At 43.0% G+C, this 13791-nt stretch overlaps 1 protein-coding gene across 3 annotated transcripts in view; it reads left to right on the plus strand.

The window, feature by feature from the left end:
* GPR161 (G protein-coupled receptor 161) overlaps nt 1-13791 on the plus strand; it is a 54306-nt gene that overhangs the window by 7076 nt on the left and 33439 nt on the right. The window contains exons 1-2 of one of the 3 annotated variants that reach the window (XM_060133867.1): nt 9643-9740; nt 10967-11035. The exons of the other annotated variants lie outside the window; for them this stretch is intronic. The gene's annotated coding sequence lies outside the window, so the exon portion shown is untranslated. Of the gene's footprint in view, nt 1-9642; nt 9741-10966; nt 11036-13791 lie in introns of those variants that run through there. 3 annotated transcript variants of the gene reach the window in all.

The following is a 13791-nucleotide window of genomic DNA, read 5'->3' on the forward strand; positions in this document are numbered from 1 at the left end:
AGAGTGTCCAGGAACGAGTGGCAATGTGGTAAGGGAGGGAGGGGACATCCCCTGTTCTTCAGGGCTGTATATGATGGCATCTGTCTCAGACATGGTCATCAGAAAAAAATGTATTCAGAAGGAATACCACTTTAAGCCATTTAAAAATATTATTCTCAGTTTTAGCAATATGAGCTTAATTAGTTTGCTGGGCTCTATGAGGATAATGAGCAAAACAAATAATTAAGGGTAAAACCAGTTAGCATAGTAATCATTGTTTATCTTGTGATAGAAGTAATCATCTCAGTCTTAAGTCTCAGCATAGCTTCTGTCTCTTCTTGTCTCCGTGGAGCATCTATGTGAATTTGTTTATGGAGGGAGTTGTTTAATTTTTCTTCATCTGTTTATTAAGGATAAATAGTAAAATATAGAATGAACTCAGTTACTCCTATAGAACAGGATTTCTCAACCTCAGCACCACTGACATATTGGGCTGCGTAATTCTTTGCTGGGGGTGAGCGGGAGGCTGCCCTGTGCATTATGGGACGTTTAGCAGCATCCTTGGACTTAGATGCCAGTAGCATTCCCTGAGATGTGACAACCAAAGATGTCTCCAGAAATTGCCAGATGTCCCTTGAGGTGGGAATGGGGACAAAACCACCCCTCCTTGAGAACCACTGATGTAGAATATTGGGGGAGTGACTGAGTCTGATTGTTATCTAGAATCTTCTGACTGGACATTTTCAGACCCTCCCAGCCATCCTGATTCCCTCTTTAGCTTTAAAAAAAGAGATTTGCTCCTTCAGGGTAGGGGTTGTGGGCATGAAAGGTCAGTTCCCCTCATCGCAGATGGAGGTAAATTAAAATTGCACGTTTCTCAGTCAGCGAGCACCTGCGTTACCGGTTACCGAGCAGCACAGTTCTGAGCTGAGCGCTTTTCTGCGTTGACGGAGCTCTCAGGCCCTGAGCCCCCAAGTGGAGTCAGAGATGCTTCCATTTTGCAGTCTCTTGCAATGCAGCTTTTCTGTCCTCTTTTTATCCACTTAAGTGGTCAAATGAAACCTCTTTGATTTAATTAAAATTTGAAGGGGAAAAGAGAATTGAGTTTTCTTTCCATGTCTTAAATAACTTTCTTAAACAGTTTTTGAGTTTATCTCCCAACAGCCACTCCACTAGCTGCTTTCACATGTGTTACTTCATGTATTCCCCTTGATAATTATATGAAGTAGGTTCATTCCACTCTCTTGTTCCTCTCGGAGAAATTGAGGCTCAGAGAGGTTAGGACATACACAGTCACATGAAATTCAAACCTAGGTTCAGTCCAGATTCCGAAAAACATGTTCTTTCTATTGACTATCAGATCAAAGTAGATGTTAATGAGTAGGGGGAATATAAAATATTTATTTTCTCCCACATGCAAAGTGCTGTTGGGAATTCAAAGGGGAAACCGAGGAAGAATTTATAATCCATCTGCAGGGGAAAGCATCCTCACCTAAAATAAAAACTTGTGCTAAGACATGCGTGTCTGAAAAGATAATATAAAAGAAGAACTAGATATAAGGTGTGGTCAGGGTCATTGTGGGGATGGAATGGTCCAGAAAGACTTCTTGAGACTTTTGCTCTTACGGTAGATGTAAGGACCTGCAGCCAGATGTTATTCATATAAGTGTCAATAAGGCGGTAGGTGGCCTGGGCTTATGATAGTGGCCTGGGCTTATGATAGTGGTCTCCAAGCTCTGTCAGGCTATGTGGGTCCACCTGCCCTTTCAGTATCACTTCAGTTGGAGAAAAGAAAATGCTTAATTACAGAAAGCTGCTGTGAATCAATAACAATGTAAAAAATGAAATCAAATTTTATTGACCACAACAGCATATATAGACATTTGAAGAACAATAGTTGGCATATGTGTGAGACATCATTTATTTGGTCTACAAATAGTAACTGCTAACTGGAGTTTGGGAATGCCTGACTTAGAGGATGTGTGATAGGATAGTTTATAGAGGAAATAAAAATAAGAGGGAAGCAAGGTAGCTGAGAAATAGTAATACTCTACCTTGTTATGCAAGCCTGTGCAAATATCTTCTGCAAATATAGCTATAGTCTCTTCAAAATTCATATTTTTTAGACTTAGCCTTTTGGAAGATTCTAATGTCAGTCCATCACCATATAACAGATTTGTCTGCACTTACATATCTGTCTTTCTGGTGGTATAGAATCCAATAGGACTCGACAATCTCGCTTTTAAATTCGCAGTTTTCCTCTTACCACTTAAAAAAATATTAAAGTTAAATGGAGAGCTCTGAGCTGTTTCAAGGGTCGTTGTTTTTCTGGAAAATGCCACAGTTACTCACTTGAGCCATATAGATACAGTTAGCATGTCACTTATCTGGCAGAGTGCTGAGAAGTAGAAAATCAACCCTCCCCAAAGGTGCAGGAGGAGATGACATCTGTATGACAGAAGCCATACCTGGAGCACTTTGCACTGAAGCCCCCCCTCAGGATATCAGCCCCTACTTTACATAAACCTTTCCTTAGCTTGACAAGGAAAACTACAGGTAATTATACTCTGTATAGGGAAAAGGGCCACCAAAGGTTGAAACAAGTTGCAGAGAAAGTTTCAAAAAGAAACAATATGCAAGGCACACTTGGTACAACAGGAAATAACATTACCCTTATCCAACTTGAGGGAATCACTGTGTTTCAAATCATGAACATCTCACAGTGATAACCCCCCAGCTGAGTGGGAAGCTGAACAGTCTTCTCTAAGATTTTAAATGAGAGCAATTATATTAGCACTGATCTGTAAGGTCAAAATTTCATTTATCTTGGCATTTAATGACCTTGAGTCATCATGAAAATCGTTATGTTTTGTATCCTTTGTTTTAAAATATAGGGAAATGTATGATGAATTTTCATGAATTTTGCCTAAAGGCTTGAAACAAAAAGTTTTGATGACTTAAGGTGATAAAGGCCCACCAATTCATAAAACTCGCCTATCCAGAATGAGGCATTTCGAAGGATTAGCTTGGGTTTTAGTGCAGTTTTGGAGGGGAAGTTGTTACTGGAGGCCCTCTCTTTTTCTTTTTTTTTTTTAATTGAAGTGTAGTTGATTTACAATATTGTGTTAGTTTCAGATGTACAGCAAAGTGATTCAGTTGTACATATATCAATATATGTATATTCTTTTCCATTATAGGTTATTACAAGATATTGAATATAGTTCCCTATGCTATACAGTAAATCTTTGCTGTTTATTTTATATATAGTGGTGTGTATTTGTTAATCCCATACTCCTAATTTATCTCTCCCCTCCTCTTTCCCCTTTGGTAACCATAAGTTTGTTTTCTGTATCTGTGAGTCTGGTTTATAAATAAGTTCATTTGTATTATTTTTTTTAGATTCCACATGTAAGTAATATCATATAATAGTTGTCTTTTTCTGTCTGGCTTACTTCCCTCAGTATGATCATCTCTAGGTCCATCCATGTTGCTGCAAATGGCAATGTTTCATTCTTTTTTTATGGAGACCCTCTCTTTCTAATGATTAGAATCTTTGATTGTATATAGAGTTATCATGGAAAAGGGTGAACAAGTTAGGGTTATAGGGTTGTTTGCACCTTAGGGTCAAGGGGAATGCAACAGGGGTAGATGGGAGAAGGGGATGGTTGGATAAATAGAGACCCTATAGCACCAATCCATACCAGCAAATTTTTTTTTGCACCATAATATTTATGCACAGCACGGTTTGCCTTCCTCAGCATCTCTTCTCACTTTGACCTAAGTGTCAAGTTAGGATAGCTTTCACAGCATGTAAAGGAAACCCTACTCCAAGGACTTAGTCAGTAAGGGGTTGACTAGCCGTGGCTGGACACAGTGGCTTTACAACTCAGTAGCTGATTTGGGCTACTGTAGTCTTTCTGCTCTGCATTGCATGGGACATCCAGCCACATGGTCAAAAGATGGCTGTTTCACCTTCAAGCACTGGGTTTGAGTTCTAGTCAGGAGAAAGGGAGAGGGAAAAGGGCAGAAGCCACAGCTTGAGTCTGTGTCTTTTTGTCAGGAAATGGATAGATTTCCGTCACCTTGTAGACTTCTGTTGACTGGAACTGGATCTAATGGCCACCGAAGCTCTGTGCAAGTGAGTTTATTTTTGTAGGTGCATTTGATGTCCCACATCAAGTGAGGGTTCTGTTGATAGGGGAAAGGGGAGAATGGATATTGACTGGATAATGAATAGTTTAATAGTTCATTAGTGTAGTATTTGCTACATCTGCAAAAATAATTCTCTGAAGGCAAGAAATGCCTAGTGTGCCAAGATGTTCAGTGTCCCATTTTTTATACATATCTTCACTTATTTATCACAAATATTGGGCACCTACTGTTTGCCAGGCACTGTTCTAAATGCTGACCCCAAAATTTATAGGCCCAAAATTTCTCAATTTCAGGGAGCCTACAGTCCAGTGAAAGGGAAAGACATTAACAAGATAAATAAGTACACACATATGCACTAAAGAGAAAAAGTAAAAAAGGGAATGGGGCCATGAAGTATGGGGTATGAAATGTTAGGTAGTGTGAACTGGGAAGGCTTTGCTGCAAAGGTGATATAAATTAAGGCCTAAAGGAAATGAGAGAGCAACCTACAAAGATGTGTGAGGTGAAGCCATTCTAGGCATAGGAAACAGCAAGTGCAAAGGCCCTGAGGTAGACACATGCTTGATGTGTCTGAGAAATGGTGAGGAGGCCAGTGTCATCGGAATGGCAGTAAAAAGGTAATTTTGATTATAAGTTGGACCAGTAATGGAGAGCCAGATCATGTAGGAAGCTGCAGGGCTTATTCTGAGTGACATGAGAATCCTTTTGGGGTTTTGAGGGAAGCAATGACTTGTTCATGTTTTTGACCTCTGTTTTAACCAGCTCACTCTGGTTGATGCGTTGAGGAGGGGGGCAATGGCAGATGCAGGTAGACTAGTGAGAAAGCTATTCTAATAACCCAGAGAAGACATAATGTAGCCTGGACCACAGTGATGGTAGCGGAGATAGTAAGACGTAGTTGAATTCTAGACACATTTCAAAAGCAGAGCCAGTAGATTTGCTAATGGACCAGATAGGAGATGTGAGAGAAAGTGAGGAGTCAGGAGTGACTCCAAAGTTAGGGTCTGAGCAACTGGAAGGATGGGGGTACCGTAACATGAGATGAAGAGATATGGGAAGAGCAGGTTTGAGAGGCAAAGGACTTGAAGTCTGGTTTTGGACATGTTAGGCTTGTGGTGCCCATGCCATCCAAGTGGAGATGTTGAGTAGCCAGTTGGGAGCTCCAGGGAATGGCATTGGCTTCTCTGCCTGAGCACGGCCTCCTAACCAGACCCTTGGTCCAGTTGCCCCGTGAATCACCATAGCCACTTCTGGCATCAGCGCCAGGTAGACTTAGAACAGCCTAGGGCAGGTCTGACCTGGTCCAACCCAGCTTTGCCTTTGGGATTTGCTGGGATCCCAGTTCCAGGCAGGCTGGCCATGGGCCAGCGTCTGTGGAGGTGGAGGCTTTTCTGAGCCTGCCCTGGGAAAGCTGGCGTTTCTGCTCTTCTCCCACCCAGGGGAGTAGCATGGTCCAGGCTGGTGTCCAGTGGCTGGCAAAGGAAAGATGGCTGCCTCGCGTGCAGCTGGGAAAGCTATTTCTGTAGTGAGATCCGGCCCGACCTTCAGGCTGCTAAGGCCCTCCCCAGAGAGCTGTGGTCAGCCCGCCACTGCTTTCCCTCCCTTTCCCTAAAGAGCTTTTCTGCTGGGGCTTAAGACTCTCCCCTGAGTGAGTTGTCTTCATCATGACTTCAGCCGGTATTTTGTGGATTTTTTGGGAGGCCGAAGTGGACCCTCCCCATCCGTGTTCACCGGGAAACACAAGGGCAGTGATGGCCGCTTTCAGTGTCGCTGGGGTAGGCCTGGGAGAGAGGCCAGTGGCCCTTTGAAAAAAAGTCAACAGACAGTCCATGGCTCAGAGTCCAGCTTGGCTTAGTACTGAGTGTTCCTCACATTCTGCGACAAAAACTGCACCAGAGAAGTTTGATGAACGAAAAGTTGAGTTTTGCTTTACCATGTCATCTGGGGACAGTGCAGCACGATGAATCATTTTACTCAGTGGGTTTACCTTGGAAGTCACTGCCGGACTAGTCCCTAGTGAGGAATAATCCAGGGCAGACGTAGCCTGTGTTTCCTCATCCGATGCAGGAAAAGGTTACTCTACGTGCCGTCTGAGGTTCTTCTCTTCTTCATCAGCGGGTGAGATGCCGTGAAGTCAGCTGACTTCCTTCATTTCATGACTCTCCAAACCCCGTGGGGAGAGAAGTTAAAGAGAAGGTACCCTGGTATATTTTTCCAACTTTTTTTTATTGCTGTAAAATATACCTAACATAAAATTTACCACCTGAGCCATTTTTAAGCACACAGTTCAGTGGTATTAATACACTTATATGGTGCAGTCATTACCACCGTGCATCTCCAGAATGCTTTTCACCTCGTGAAACTAAACCCATTAAACAGCTCCCCCTGTCCCCCTCCCACCAGGCCCTGGCAACCACCATTCAACTTTCCATCTCTATGATTTTGACTACTTGTAAGTACCTCATATAAGTAGAATCATACAATATTTGTCTTTTTGTATCACATAATGTCCTCAGAGTTCATCCATGTTGTAGCATATGGCAGAATTTCCTTCCTTTTTAAGGCTGAATAATATTCTTTTATGTGGATATACCATATTTTGCTTATTGGTTCATCAGTCAATGCACCCTTGGGTGGCTTTCATGTTTTAGCTACTGTGAATAATGCCACTATGAACATGGTGTACAAACAGCTCTTTGAGATCTTGCTGTCAGTTATTTTGGGCATATGACCAGAAGCGGAATTGCTGGATCATATGATAGTTCTATGTTTAATTTTTTGAGAAATTGCTGTACTGGTTTCCACAATGGCTGTACTGTCATCTTCACCAACACTTATTATTTTCTGGGTTTTGGTTTTTGTTTTGGACAGTAGCCATCCTAATGCGTGTGAGGTGGTATCTCATTGTAGTTTTGATTTACTTTTCCTAATCATCATTGATGTTGGGCATCTTTTCATGTGCTTATTGGATAGTTGTATATCTTTTTTGGATGTGAGTTGTTCTTTGTTGTTGTTGTTGTTGAATTTTAGGAGTTCTCAATATATTCTGAACACTAATTTCTAGTCATATATATGATTTGCAAATATTTCCTCTCAATCTGTGGGTTGCTTTTCTACTCTGTTCATGGTATCTTTTGATGCACAAATTTAAAAAGTTTTCATGAAGTCCAGTTTGTCAGTTTTTTCTTTTGTGCCTGTGCCTTTGGTGTCATAGCCAAGAAATCATTGCCAGATCCAATGTTCTGACTTGTTATATTTTTTGTATTGCTTTAAAGCCTCACCGCCTGTACACACTTATTCCTTTCTTTCTCTCTTCAATCAAGTTATTAGACCAATAGATCAATAACACATTTTAGACTTCGTAAATCTTTATTCACTCATTCCACAAACAGGGAGAGCGTTCCGACTAGAGAATAGGCAGAAGCCAGAGCAAATTGGAAATGGAAGCACGTAAGCACAGCTGGCTGGAGCGGAACGTACATGAAGGGGTTGGTGGGTGAGAAGTCTGGAATTTAGATGAGGCCACACCATGTCGAATCTTATCTGCTGTGGTGAGTAGATGGAGTGAAGGTAGTCTCACAGTCATAGAACCAAGTTGGAGAGCTACTACCTAATGCTCTGTTGAACTGGGCACTTAACCTTTCTGAGACTCAGTGTTCCCATTTTATTCATTTAACAAACACGTGGTACCAAACTCTATTCTAAGCACTGTATAAATATTAACTCATTGATTTTGTCCACCAACCCTATGAGGTACTTACTCCTGAGCAAGGAGTATTATCTCCATTTGACAGAGTGGGGAGCTATGCCCAGAGAGGTTAGGTAACATGTCAAGGTCACAGAAGGCAGTAAGTATTGGAGCTGGGATTTGAACCCAGGCTCTCTAGTTCTAGAGTTCATGCTCTTAACAACATGTTGTATTGCTTCTGTGAAACAGGGAGAAGGGTAATTCCTTCCTCTAAAAGTTATTCAGAAGGTGAAGTGAAACAATGTATGTAAAGTTACATTGTATGTTGCACACTGTTTCGCCAATACTGATTATCATTAGTTGATAATAATTTAACAACACTTTGGAAATGGGTAAGATTCTCAAGGACATAGGGAGAAGGGAATGGATCAAGGACTGAGCCTTGGGAAATGTTTTTGCTGAGTAGCAAGAGCTTGGTTTTGGAAAGACATTTGACAGAGTCATGGCTGACGCCCTTGTGGGCAGGGTCATGGTCAGTGAAGAGCCCCAGCCTCCAGACTTTCAGTCCCTGCTGAAGGAAGTTTTGGAGGTTGGTAATGTTGATAATGTACATACAGAGGGGACCAAAGCCAGGTCTCTCCCACTGGCAAACCAAGAATTCAGACAAGGACCATAAGGCCACTAGGGTTCTGATTCTAGCTTCTCTCCCACCTTCTGGTGCATGTTCCCAAACAGACCAGGGCTTGGACCAGCTTTACAGGTGAAGTGAAAGGTTTCAAACCAGGAAGTTACTAGGTTTATGGTGCCCTGGTGGGGACAAGAGCAAAGCACTGTACATTGTAACAGACCCTGGACTGGCTGGGTGGGGACATCCCTCTGGGGTTGCAGAAGCTGAGTCGCTGCACCCACCATCTTTGGAACAACTTTCATGTGTGTGCCACAGAAGGATGGAGGGAATGCAGGGAAGGAGACCGGGGATTCTGTGATCTCTTTCCGGCTCTCAACGAGTTGTGTGGTCTGGTTTGTGGGCGGGATGGGGGATTCACTGTCTCTCTCAGTTACCTTAGTGCAAATCAAATGGTTATTTGAACCTTCCTCCCAACTCCACGCCCTCAACTGCTCCAGCTGGTGATTGATGTGGATAAAATGCTTTGAGGTGCTGAGATGAAGAGCCCCTGAGAATATGGCCAACATAGCATCACAGTGACCTCACGTGAACTTATTTGAAGTGGTGTTTTAGGAACATTTCCTCACCTGGAGAGTTGTTTATTCGAGCATCTTACGTACCTACCTGTTGGCATGTGATTTCTTTAGAAGAGGACATCTGGTGGTCTCGGCTTTTAGGGTGCTCAGCTCTTCATAAAAATGGGAGACCACAGAGGAGGAAGTGAGCCGCTACCCTGATTGGGTATATTTAAGGATATCAGAAGAGAACCTTACACTAAAAGAAATGATTTGCTCTGGAGAAGACTTTTGAAGAGGTCAGGTGTGTCTTGTCGTGTCCAGCGCCCTTGTTAGGTGCCAAGAGTCCTGCATCCTCTGACCAGCATGGTCTCCCAACACAAACCCAAGCCTGGGCCTGCCGTCTGTGGACTCTCAGGCCGCCCCTTCGATGGCCCCATTTGTAATGGGCATTGTGCGGGTGAGTGAGGCCTCCTTTTCCTTGCAGTGGCTTATTGACTGGGTCACGGACCACCTGATCCCCAAGAGACTGCATATACTCTGGGGGGTGAAAAGCTTCTCTATGCTTCCATATGAAGAAACTCCACCATACTAGGGTCCATGGTTCCATGGCGTGGTCCGTGGCGAGAAGAAAAGGATAAGAAGGTCTCCAGCAGGAGGCTGAGGAAGGCAGAGCTGTGCCTGAGGAGTCGGCCTAATCCTGAGAAAGGGAAGGTTCCTGGTACCAGTGTCCAAAGAGGTGGGGTCTTGACGTGTTATATGCAGATCATGGTGTATCAGAGTATCAGTCAGGATTCTTTAAGTTGCAAGTGCCAGAAACCCTGCCAAATTAGCATAAGTGAAGGAGAAAATTCACCAGCTCGTATAACTGAGGAGAACAAGAAAATTCAGAATCACACATTACTTCATCAGCATTTGTGAATGGATTCGTTGCATGTTCTCCCTGCCCCCTTCTTTTTCTCTCTTGCTCTCTTTCTCTCTTTCCCCCTTTCTCCCTCTCTCTCTCCTTGTCTCACTTTTATTTGCCTGTAAGCACTTTCCATGTAGTGTCCAAGATGGCCAGCTGCTGCGGCCCCAGGCTCATGGTATCAGCCTACCAACCCCATGGTAGGCTAGTCTGTCCTCCGGCTGTTCCAGCCAAAGTCCTGGGTCATGTGACCATGGCCTAAGAATACGGGAAGGGTCCTCTCGCAAAGTAAAATCAGGGTGAACGCTTCAGATAGAAGCCATAGTATGAAGTGAAGGCTCACTGTATGCCAGACGCTGTTCTAGGCACTTGATACAAATAAACACACTGTTCTTTTTTACAGGAGCTGAGCTTCAAACCCAGGCAGACTTCAGAGTCTATACTCTTAACCACCATGCCACACAACCTCTGACAAGTATAGGGTAACAGCCATATGAGCAGGAAGAAAGTCCGCTGTAAGTCAATGAAAATCAGAGTTCTAGGTAAAAATATGAGGTGGGACTAGAACATATCCAAATTTATACAATTAAATAAGGGAAAGCGAGGGCATCCACCTTTATATTGTAGTAATTCTGTTTTTGCAAAGCAAGGCATTTCTAGAATTATTTCTTGGGAATTAGCATGCAGGCCAGTTTATAAAACACAATAGATACCTGTCTCAATATTCTATAGTGTTGCCTTGTTTGTTAACCCCAAATGATATGGATCACGCCCTCGAGTGACAAGATTTGGCTTTGAATGACTTGAAGCTGTTGCCAGTCTAATCCAGCAGACGTGTCACCGTCTGTGGGAATATTCAAGAGAACTGAAGGCAGTTCCCAAAGAGGACTGACTGATACTTGGAGCCATGACAGTAAAGACAAGGACCCGCACGCCCAGGCTTCCCTGGTGACCTGACTGAGAGGGCTGGCTCTCTTTCCCAGGAATGATTTCCGATACATTTATTCAGACCTCAGTCATGTTCCAGTGGTGTAAAGTGATTTATTTGGTCATGGCAGGACGTGGAGAGTGTGGGAGTCTGAAACACCTTCGTGTCTGGCACCAGCACTGGCCAGGAGAGTGGTAATGTGAGTCACACTCGAATTTGCTTCCATTCAAATGGGCCCTGGGGAAGCTGGCTGCCTGCCAGGAAGCCTTCCCTGGCTGGGACATTCCACATCCTATCTCTTGTTAAAGTACACCCCTGGGGAATCTGCTGGGGCTTGTGCCTTTCCCTCTCCAGGCCTCCTGGCAGAGGCTGGGGCTTTGGATTTCCCTGGGTGGTCAGCTCTTTGACCACGTCCCCCCGCGCCTCCCGGAAAGGGCTGTAGCTGAGGACCTCAAGGATAGCACTCAGCCCTGGGCTCTCTGATTCTGGCGTTCACTGGTGTCCCTGCTAATAGGGCCACTAGAGAGCCACCAGGTCAAGTAATACTTTATTCCTCCCCCCCCTTTTGGATTGAAAGTTTTGCATCCTATTTTTATTCTTTTAGTGGCTACCTTTGTAATGTTAACACTCATATTCAACTTAACAATGACCGAGTTTTGAAGGCTAGTCATTCATCAACAAATCATTATTGAGTTACCTACTATGTGCTAGGCACTTGTCCGGGTGCTGGGAAAACAGCCTAACCAGGTCTGCCCTGAGTACAAAGTAACTTGGAATATTTTTACTCCAGTCATACCTCTAAGAGCTCCCATTTTGCTTAGTGTTTTAATTTCCTCTTGTTTTCAAAGCTCCCAAGTTAGCTATTTTTATAAAATTTGTTGTCGCTGTTTAACTTTTAAAATTTAATTGTTTGCAGTTCTGATTTTAGATTCATCCATATAGTTACCATTTTCTTTTCCTTATTTCTGGATTCAGTTTCCTTCATTAATTGTATCTTTAAGGGGATCATTCAATAAGGAGTGATTAGTAAACATTCAGTCTCTGCTTGCCTCAAAAGTATATTGTGCCCTCTCTTGAATGGTATTATAGAACTTTAAGGCAAGAGTTCTTTTCCTTAGCACTTCCAAGAGATTATTCCACTGCTTTCTTCAAAAGAAGAGTCTGCTGTTTATCTAATTGTTACTTCTGTATAGGAATTTTTTTTTTTTTTTTTTTTGCGGTACGCGGGCCTCTCACTGCTGTGGCCTCTCCCGTTGCGGAGCACAGGCTCCGGACGCGCAGGCTCAGCAGCCATGGCTCACGGGCCTAGCCGCTCCGCGGCATGTGGGATCTTCCCGGACCGGGGCACGAACCCGTGTCCCCAGCATCGGCAGGCGGACTCCCAACCACTGCGCCACCAGGGAAGCCCAGAAAATTTGTTTTTACCATTTTCTCTTTATCTTAGTGTTTGTCATTTTTCGTTGTGTTGCACCTTGGTATAGACTTTTTCTGACTTATCCTTAGAACTTGATATGCTCTTTTGTTCTAAGGACTCATGTGTTTCTTTAATTCTAGAAAATGTTCAATTATACCTCTAAATAATGCATCAACCTTAATGTAGGCAGTGTAGGTCCACCCTAACGTAAGTTGGATGCTTTTGACTCAAGTAACAGACACCTAACTGGAAATAGCTTTAAAAATAATTTTTACAAATGTATTACTTCGCATAACCAGAAGCCAGGATGAAGGTGACTTCCGGATTTGTTGATTCAGCAGCTCAGGGGTCCAGGCTTTCCTCTTTGCCATTCTCAGCATGTTGGCCTCACACCTCTAATGATCCCAAGGTGGCTGCCACAGCTCTGTGCTCTCTAGTGCCTTTGTGAGATCATCAAAGCAGCTCTTCCCAGAAATCCACTGACTTCTGCTCCTGACTAATATGCCAGAATTGCAAGGAGAAAGGCAACACAATGATTTGTTTAGCCCACTCAGGACTCTGAGAACCAGGGATCCGATCAGCCTTCTCTGAGTCACTGGAGGAGGATTGGACACCAAAACAAAGTCAGAGGTCTGCCAGTAAGGGAAAAAAACCTGACACTGGTTACTGGATAGGCACCCAACAGTATCTGCTACCCTTTCTCTCTAATCTCCCCTGATACCACTTCTTTCAAACATACGTTGAATCTTCTTAACCTGCTCTTCATGTATCTTGACTTTTATTTCATATTTTCATTTTCTTAATCTTTTTTTGTTGCATTCTGGGTAACTTCCTCAGAGCTGTTTTCCAGTTCACCATCTTTGTTTTTAGCTGAATCTGCTGCTCTGCATACCCATTGAGTTTTACATTTTGTTAGCTAAAATTTTAATTTCTAGAATTTCTATTTGGTTCTCTTTCACAATTGCTTATTATTTTTTCCATGATGTCTTATTCTTTCATTATGGTTTCTACCTCTTTTCCTTATAAAGCTTTTAATTGTATTTATATTATGGTCTCTTTTATGTTTTTCTATTAATTCAGGTTCTGGGAATGTCAATTCTCCTGGTTTTTGTTTTGTGGATTCTCCCTCATGGCAAATGCTGTGCACTCACTTTCATTAAATGTTTGTTTTGTGAGTGTGGAAATTCACTATAGAGCCATTTTGTGTTTACTTTGGCCAGCATTCATTTTTGCATGAATTTATTAGCTTGGATTTCTGCACCACGTAGAACTTATAAACTTGGTACCCTCATCAGCATGGCACATGTCTCAGTGTTTGACTTCTCATGGAAAAAAAACTTCAGTGCTCCACCCAGAGCTTCAGGTAAATGACTGTTTTTGCCACTTCCCTTTGCCAGTAAGAGGAGTTTTTCTGATTCTTTTTCATGGAGGAGGCAGCCCTTCTAGAACCCACTCTTTAGGCAGGATATTGGTTCCAGTTCTCTGCCTTGTGGAACCCAAAGTCATCCTCCCACATAAAAAATCTCAGCCCAGGGCTTCCC

Source organism: Lagenorhynchus albirostris, chromosome 2 (assembly GCF_949774975.1).
Source record: "Lagenorhynchus albirostris chromosome 2, mLagAlb1.1, whole genome shotgun sequence".
Lineage (NCBI taxonomy): Eukaryota > Metazoa > Chordata > Mammalia > Artiodactyla > Delphinidae > Lagenorhynchus > Lagenorhynchus albirostris.